This window comes from Ambystoma mexicanum, chromosome 6p, assembly GCF_040938575.1.
Source record: "Ambystoma mexicanum isolate Mex_15411 chromosome 6p, UKY_AmexF1_1, whole genome shotgun sequence".
Lineage (NCBI taxonomy): Eukaryota > Metazoa > Chordata > Amphibia > Caudata > Ambystomatidae > Ambystoma > Ambystoma mexicanum.
Window position 1 is genome coordinate 433937624 of NC_090935.1, and position 10314 is coordinate 433947937.

Below are 10314 nucleotides of genomic sequence, written 5' to 3' on the forward strand. Positions count from 1 at the left end.
AAAGAACAAAACCATCCGCTGTACCCATCAGGAAAAAAAGGTGATAACTATCACCCAAGATGATAGGCAAGCTTTAGATCAGAGACAAACTGAAATTCAAAAGGAAACAGACAAATACATTTTGACACAGAAAAGTCATGATTTAAATACGAACAAGAACAAAGTTAAGACCTGAGACCAACCTGAAACCTCTAAAATTCATGTGAACACCCTGATTAGTGACTCACCTCGAACTCAACCTCAAACAATAGCGAAATCTGTAAATTGTTTTGCACCATCTCACCTTGAAGAAACTAATTAGATATGAAGTGAAGTAACCACTAAATACAACTAAAACAATAATGTCAGATGATATTCAAAGAGATATTCGTTAAGCAATTGAACAATTTATGCTGTCTTATCACAACATGCCAATGGCAACTAACCAGCAATCATGCTCTTGCAACGCAGATCAGAATATTGTTACTGATAATACTCACACAAAGTTTATATCTCCTTCCCTATCTCTGTACAGACCAGACCCAAAATAAAACACTTATCCAAACTTAACACAAATACTCAAAGCTGATTCTAAGGTTCATTTTATGTCACAAGTGAAAACAAATATTTAAAATAAACTAAAGATCTATATTCCATTTTCATTCGCTGTAGACCTGCTCTGTTTCAAAGCTACAACTTAAACAGAGCTAGTATCTTAGCGATTTGTGCAGAGATAGCTAGTTTGGAAGCTATAACTACTGGTGATACAGATCAGGTTGAATTTGTTGATGAACAAAATCTAGTCACTTCAAGAATATGGGTACATTCCTGTGTAGTGTTAAAAACACATTGGCTAGCAAAAGCAGATTTCTTTGCATTAGGTTTTGAAATTTCTATTTCACATCATTTAATGAATACACCATTTGCTTCTGAACAAACTGTAAGTAAAGAAAATCAGAATTATGACAAAAAGAGTAGAGCAGGACCTTGTTATGCTGCCCCCAGTATAGACCCCATCCCGAGCAAATCATCGTTTCCATGCTACAAAAGCCACGTATAACACGACTGAAAAAAATGTGTACTGGTTAAATATAGCTTGTTGGAACACGAGAGGGTTTAGTGATTTGTTGAATAATCAAAACACTAAGTTAGATCAATTTAATATAATTCTCTTACAAGGGACGTGGTTTACATCACGTCCAGTGTGGAATGACTTTGATATATCGCTCCTTCCGGCAAAGCGAGGCAATACGGGTCGTCCCATGTCTGGCTTAATGATTGCCACAAAAAGAAGTTCTAATATCACAATGGAACAATGGATAAGCCCTAACTCTTTCACTCAATTGGTTAAAATAAAATTTGAGAATATTTGTATTGCACCAATAAATGTATGCTGGAATCCAATTAGGATTTCAGATGAAGAATTCCTATATGGAATTATGACATTATTGAAGTTAATTGCCGTCACTCTGCACATATCACACATTTTATTAGCAGGCGATCTAAATCTCCATTTACTAGATACTCTGATACAAACAACAGAAGTAAGAACTATAAGATGGAAGAACTTGATGTCTGCAAGGAATATGATTATGTTAAATGGTGCTATTAAAGGTGATATTCCACCTCAAAGATCTTGGACGAGAGGTACTTTAAGTGTGACAATTGACTATGCCTCTGTTGATGCTACACTATTCTCGAACATATCTGAATTTTACATAACCGAGACCAAAGACAGTGATCACAATTTATTAACCATTTGCATGAAGTCGAACTGTGAAAATATCACCAAACCTCAAGCACGATATCAAGGCACGATTATTTCGTTTATGAACAAAAATTGATTATGGTGGACCGAGACTGCACTAGAAAATGTACATACTAGAATGCTAAGAGACTACAATCCGTCTTTGAATCCACCATCAGACCATAATTTTGAATTTAAAGATCTGCTCAAGCTGTTTCAAAATAACATAAACTTCAAAAATAAAAAGGTTATAAAACTTTGCATCAATTTGATTTAGAGGTGAAAGAAAGAAAAGCGTTATATTGTTCTGAGAAAACATATGTTCTGACCTTACCTTTAGAAATCAGATAGTCCTGCGATTAGTAAAGAAAAGTTACTGAAATTGGACCCATATGAGAAAAGTTTCTCTATTTCAAAAGTGGAGATCTTATGTTCAAAGAAATTCAGTGCAAAAACTCAGCCCAAATCTGGTCACTTATTAATGAAGCCGAGGCAGAACCCCAATTATCGACACAAATAAATGGTGTCTCAGAGGCACTGTGGATTACTCACTTCTCTAGATTGTACACATTACCAGAAGAGAGTGATGCTATCCAAGATGTCGATACAAATGAACATTTTTGTCTCCAATTTTCAAGAGATGATATTTTATATTACATCAACAAGTTGAGTCGTTCTCGAGCTCCAGGGACTGATGGCCTATCAAATTATATGTTTAAACAAAATTCTGTACTATGGGCATCTATTTTGTTCTTTTTGTTTACTCATATAATTAACACTCAGCAAATACCGACTTCTTGGTGTCATTCTATAATTATCCCAATATTTAAGAAGGGCGAACGCCGAGATCCATCTAATTATAGGCCGGTCGCCCTTCAAAATGCTGCTGGCAAGATTTTCATACGGCTGATATTAAAAGAACTTAATGATTGCACTCTAAATGCGAATGTTCGAGATCCATACCAAATGGGATTTGTAGCTGGGATGGGGACGGCGATAAATATTACTGTTATCAACGCAATAAAGACCCATTGTACTGCTCGAAATCAAATGCTGTTTCTCACTTTCGTAGACTTCAGAACAGCGTTTGATTCTATTGAACATGCATTGTTAATGAAAAAATGAGAAAAATATCATTTCCCGTTATCTCTACGTATTTTAATCCAACTTCTACACAGAAATACCTCTATACAAACGAGAATGACATTAGATGGTTTGTTAACAACTGCTTTTCCTATGCAGCGTGGTCTTAAGCAAGTATGCATTTTGTCCGCCATTCTTTTTAATGTATTTATATTGTGTATGAAGGATATATTACTGCTCATTGTCTCAGATGCTCCAAAATTGGGAACTCATAGAATTCCATATTTATTATATGCCGATGACCTTGTCTTGCTATCTAAAACAGAACTTGGCCTGCAAAGAATGCTGGACGGACTGCATCAATTTACAACATCAAATCTTATAAGCGTAAACCTAGAAAAATCTCAGATTATGATATGTTCAAAATCCAGAATAAAAAAAAGAAAACTATTTATGTGGACTCGACAAAACAACCAACTCTCAATTACCTAACAATATAAATACGGGGGTGATAATATTAATAATCACCCTGCTGAAAAACTATACCTGAAAAGTCTAGAGTCTAAACTATCTATAGTAACTTCTTAAGCAAAAATATTGTTGTACACATTTGGAAAATGTACTTGAAGTTCTGTACTAACATACTATAACCAGAAAGTAGTCCAATTATCTTTTATGGATCCGAGACAAAAGAAATCTGCCTCCAAAGTATTTGGGACAAGAGTGAAGGCAAATTCTGGAAAAAAGTTCTCAATCTACCGAATTGTACTCCAATAGTGATTATCCATTTTGAACTTGGTGCTCTTTCACTATTTGCTATATATGTTTGGAAGTTATGTTCACTTTTTAGGAAATGTTTGTTGGTTCATTTTAGTTGTAATATTTTACATATTTGATCAGCTTAACTCTTAAACTCTGAGCATGATTTCCCAAAACAATGGAGGAATTTTATCTTGAACTTTCTAGCAGATGCTGATGTTAAACTAAATCTTTTAATACAAAATCCTACCCGAGCTCAAATGAAGATATACCAACATGATTGGATTTGTCCTATAAATAAGAGTAAAACTTATATAGATTTCGATGAGGAATTTTTGGGTATAAAAAATATAGAGTAATGGCACAATATTTGAAGAAATACCCTTCTCCAACTTTTAGAAATCAATATATGAGATTTAGGCTGAATTTATGACTAACAAAAGACATTTTATCTAGATGAAATATAATTGCAAAGAAACAAAATATTTGTCAATTTTGCCTTGATGATACACAAATAAAGACATTAAAGCATCTGCTGGTTAGCTGTCCAAGACTTATAGACATATGATGTAATTGTTTCGGGAGAATGTTTGATAAACAAGAAATATTGTCAGAAAATCGATTGTGGTTCTATCGTTTTACAACAAGGAGGATGTCAGTTAAAATAGCAACTGTACAGTTTTTTGACTCCCTCAAGCTAGACTGTAAAGACTGATATCGTAAGGTCAAATTTTAATGTATTTTATATGGATTTTATCTGGACTTTAGCTGTTATAGAGTCTTTAATTTAGTAAATATGTCCATTAATAATAATTTGGAAGAAAAATATTTTAAAGAATTTTATATGGATTTTATATGGACTTTATTGACTATAGAGCACAGAATTTTGTAAATATGTCTTTTAAAAAGATCATTGATGAAAATTCTGTACCCATCTCTATAGCATGTCATAAGATTGTAAATCATGTAACCCTAGTCTGTAGTATGTCAGAACTTTGAAAACTGAGTATCTGAATTGATTTTAATATGAACTATGAAATTGTTTTATTATAAATTGATTTAACATGTCAAATAGCTGATCAGCCAAACAATAAAAACAAAAATATATATATATATAGCTTCTATACACATTGACAACATTAAGGCTCTTATTGGTTTAACCTTATTCTCCACCTTTTTATTTAATTATAGGAGTGCACAAGAGTTGTTTGTGAGTAATATATTATGTGTGGAAGAAGAATTAATAATGTGGCAGCTATGTATTTTATGTAATAATGCACTATGCACTTTAGCTTCTACCCACAATGACAACATCAAGGTTCTTACTGGTTTAACCCTACTCTCCACCTTTTTATCCAATCATGGGAGTGCATAAAAGTTGTTTGTGAGTAAATACTTTTGTAAAATCAAAAAAGAAAATTTATAATAAGAATTTTCTTCACCGGGAAACTACTGTATATATTTTTCTATGCACTGTTCACTTTATATATCCCTTTTTTTAAAATTAGTAAAGTAGTTTCTCTGATATACTCATTCCTGAAAACATATGGAATACACAAACGACTACATTATTATAAGATGCTCACTAATGATGTTTTAAACTAAAGGTGTAGTGAATATAAAAGTCATTACAAAATAGCGGAATGCTTTGAACATAGGAAAACATAGAACTCAACTATGGTAGAAAGTGAAAACGGACAAAGAAACTCAGTAGAACCATAGAGTTTTTTTTACTTTTGTACCTGTATTTAATAGCTGGATGTATGTCTGTTCTTTTGTACGTGATCAAGCAACGGGACCGTTGCGAAATGCGTTGTACGAGGCAAATCTGTTTCTATCGATGCCTAAATAAAACTGGATATGAGAAATACATATGTTGTTGTGTGATGGGCTGACTTGAAGGAATTCTACGAATTGGCATATGGCTGTAACTTGACGAGTGCCGTCTCGCTCTGGAAGAAGTGCGATAACTTCTTCTTTTTGGAAATATATATATATATATATATATATATATCAGTAAAAAAAACTTTGTAAAAGGGACGTTATGGTTAAGTTGTGCAACTAAAAACCTATGAAATTCAGTAAAAAAACGTTGTTAAAGGGATGTTATGGTTCAAAGTAAAACCGAAAACCCTGACTCGCTCTTTTTTCCTTTAGTGATATATCTTGCCCAGTAATAGTTAGGAACAAAAAATTCAAAAAGTACTATATTTGTACACTTATACTTCTAATATGTTCTTACAATAATTCACCTAGGGTGCACTCACAGCATATGAAACATATACATAAGGAAAATACACATTTGAAAGACAGCAATATTTTCTGTGTATGAAGAGAATCAGTAAGGTTATCAACACTTTCTTACTGTGTTGCTGTTTTTTTTATTACTGTACTTTCTTGGGATATGGTCATATTTGTATTCACATTACTTTCTTTAGGGTGCTGTCAGATCATGTGATAGTTATACATAGGGAAGTAGTAGGTTTGAAGCAGCGCGAGCATTTCTGTGCATAAAGATAATCAGTTAGGTTGTGAACACTTTCTGTTTCTACTGCTGCTTTTTTTGCGTACTTCACTTTCCCTTTATATACTCATATTTGTATGTATTGTTCTGTCTTTGGGTTTTATATGTGATAATGAAATTATGTAGTAAGTGGGTTTTATTAGATACTTATTACATGTTACACAGTACGCAAAACTCTAATAAGAAAGCATTCATCATTTCACTATTGAACATTGTCACTGGGATGTCATTCGGTTCAAGCAAAATCATGTGTATTCTATTGAGGAAATCAGTAGTGTCTTTAATATAGGCTGGAAATTTCTGAATAATTGGTTGAAGTATGTGTCTATATATGTTCCCAAGGGTTGCAGTACACCATTAGTAGCTGCCACAATGGCTCTTCTTGATGTATAGTTTAGTGTTTTATGGATCTTGGGCAGTAAATAGAAATGAGGAACCTTTGGATACTGTGTTGTTAAAAAGGTCCTGGTTTTATCTGAAATCTAATCGTTATCCTCTGCTGTTGTCAACAAGGTGTCAATGTATTTCTTAATTGTTTGCGTTGGATCCCCTAATAACTGATTATATGTTTTTATGTAACTTAATTGCTGTTGACACTCTTATTCATAATCAGATGTGTTCATTATTATGAGCGTGCCCCCTTTGTCTGCCGAGCGTATCGTAATGTCATCGTCCTCATACAGATTCCTGATTAGTGCCATTTCACTTTTGCTCAAATTCCTGTATTTTGGTGCTTTAAATGAGATTTTCTTCAAATTCTTTAGTATTGCCTCATGAAAAACATCTATTGTTCCATGTGGTATTGGTGGCATGTAAGTGCTCTTAGGCCGTAACTCAAGATATCCTAAATCTGATTGTTGATTTTCCCTCTCGATAGCTGCAAAATGTGACTTCAACTTCAATTTGCAGATACATTTGAATAATTTGATTTTGGTGTCAAACAATAATGAGGTATATGTTGGAACAAAGTTTAAACCTTTCTGGAATGTCAAAAGTTCAGAGACTGTTAATGTCCTCCATGAAAAGTTGATAACTAGCTCCTTCTGCTCAGATACTGTCTCTCGAAGCCTGATGTTCCTGGCCTTTCATCTCCACCTCCTGGTTATTTTTTTTCTTTCTTTGTCCTTCTCTAAAAAAGGTTGTCTTCTTGGTGGAGTTCTGGGACAGGAAACTGGTAGTCTTGTTGCATAATTGGGTTGTGTTTCTGGTCTGTCGTATGGTGTTGGACGTGATTGTGTATCTGAATCTGAACTTGATTGTTCTGTTGAGCTTTGTCTTTGTGGTCGACTGGGATTGTTGTCCTTGTTTATCCAAGTGTACACTTCTCCATTGTGGTAATCATACGTGACAAGCTTAAATTAGCGTATTTTCTTTGTTTCAAGTTCATCTTTATAGGATTCAAGTTTATGGTCAATATCTTCTAAATTTTATTCAAGGTCTGCTTTGCTCATGGTAATAGACAACTGTGCTTAAATCTCTTCGATCTCAGTGTTGATTAGAGTAGTTCTTTAGAGAGTTCTTGTATGGTGAGAAGAATGAGGACCAATGAGCACTTATTGAGAATGTTTTCCCATTTCTTCACACATTCTTTGTTGTCTTTGATAATGTTGAGCGCAATGGCATCCGAAGGTCTCTGGGTATTCGTTGCAATTGATGGTATTTCGCTAATGTGACTGCATGCAATTTTCTATTGATCTGTTTGCAAATCAAGTATTCAAGTTGTTTAATTGTTTTGATCGGATCTGAAAGTTGTAATTTAAGTCCAGAATCTGAAATAAGGTTTAGAATCGTCTCTGCTACCTTGGATGTAAATCCAAGTGACTCTGCATGTTTTGTAGTAATATTCAAAATGTCTTCAACAAATGACATATGTGTGCCTCCACCTCAAAGTTGTGTAGTGAATGGGTAGGCAAGAAAAATCTGGAGGTGGGCACAGCTTTATTCGTACATTTTTGTGATGGTGAATCAGTTATTCTATGGCTGTTCAATGCATCATCCAATAAATGCAGCGTCCACTTTGTCGCAAAAAAGTGATCAAGTCAAGGTTTGCTCAGTGAGTATCTCACTGAGCTTGGAGATTCCCTATTCATAGTGAAAACTACTTCTATATTTTATCTTTAGTTGTAAATATATTGTTATGTCCTCTGCTCAACCTATTGAGGTTACATTAAATAATTAATGATTCCATTTGTTGCTAGTGTTCAGCAAGATTTTTTATTTTAGATTCGAGTTAGCAGAGGTCCAAACCGATGCATTTTTGTGTCCTTCGTCATGGTGGCCTCAAAAAAAATTAACAGATATGGGGTTATTGAGACCCCTAATACATACTAGATTCATACATGCATAAAACAGTCATTAAAGTGAATCACATTATGTTTTGCGTCAGATATCACATACCTGTATATCAAATGTCAGTATTCAAATTGCCATTTGTGCTCCTCATGAGCTCCTCTCAATCTTCAGTATAGATGTTACGGAGACACTGTTTTATGAGGATTCAGTGCCAATATTCAGTTTCCAAATTAAATTGTACTCGCCTGACCCTTCAAGTTCACTTTTGTATTTATACATTCACTGAAAAACAGAAAAACAAAAAAACATTGTGTACTGAATACCCCTATTGCTAATGTCTTTCTTTTCAGTATAAGATTACTACACAATATTGGTTGTAAGGGATTTCAATCAGGCACACACACAAGTCTCGCCTTGCATGTAGTGCGCAAATGAAACACTTATTTTATTTGTGTCTATAAGTTCAGTATTCTGAATGACATACCGCTCATATCACACCCTTCTCAAAATACCCCTCCGGTCACACTGAACCAGGAATCAGGCTAGTTTGTAAAGGTAAATATGTATTTATTTATTTAATTTAATATTCAATCACACATAGGTATAATATAGATTTATATGGGGCAGCATATCATGACAATAAAACTCAGAAAGATAAGCAAAGCAATTGAATTCACTTATAAGGAGGCAAAATAGAAAACACGGGGAAAAAGAACAGTTTGCTTTGCACACAGATAGCATTTAGGTTAATGTTCCCCCTCCAAAGTTTTGTTTAAATACAAAGGAGCAATCCTACACCAATGTGAGTAATCAGCAGGTTTTCAGGAATGAAATACAATGTCTAGAGTTATAGGCAATCCTCCCTTCCAAACAAGAGAGAAAACCTTACTTTGGCAAATGACACTTTGAAAATGACAGGTGAAAATAGCTTTGTGAAATACTGCAAAAGGGTGCAAAAATGCTTCACTGGATAGAAATTCTAAGAAAAGCAACACTAGTCAGGTCCAAACATACATGAACTATAATATAAATATAATATATGACTACCTGCCTTACTATTGCACAGTAACCTTTGATGACTGACACTAGACTGTACTTCATGCTGATTATTGCTAGACTATACCTCAAGCTGACTATATCCAGACAACATGTGGAGTCCCACAGGGCTCCTGTGTCTCGCCAACTATGTACAATATGCAGTAGCCTAAACCCCTTGCTGTCACATAGCGTTTGTGCAAACTTTGACTAACCTTTACCACACCGCCCAATTATGCCACATGCCATCTATACCCAGCCATCTGCTGCATCATCCCTATTAGCTATACTCATTGTATTACCACACAGTTGCATATGCACATGAATTTAGCCTTTTGAAAGTGCACTGCCATTGAAAGCTGCATCTAGCCTGCCACCACATTGCGTCTTTAAATTGCTTTTAGCCTGTCACTACATTGTAATTTGATAGTCACACCTAACCTGCCGCCACATTGTGTTTTGAAATTGCTTTTAGCCTGTCACTACATTGCAATTTGATAGTCGCACCTAGCCTGCCACTACATTGTGTTTTTAAACTGCTTTTAGCCAGCCACTACATTGTGCTTCTTAGTTCTCTTTAGCAGAATGCATTTTAGCACGATTCTATCAACATACGCCCCACTGCTATTACTATAATTAATATCAGTAACTATGGACCAATTTAAACACGCACCATGCCCTACTCTCCAGAGAAACTCTAGACTTCGCGCTAGACTCTCCACCCTCTACGAACCTCAGGTACCTAGTAATGCATACTTGAACCGTCACACCATTCCCATAAACCAGACCAGGAACGCAACGCCTCCTAACCCACAACTACCGGCTAGCACCATAACGAAAGATCCGATCCCTGTTACCTCTGACACCAACTGCCTTCTTAAAACAACCTCCAAAA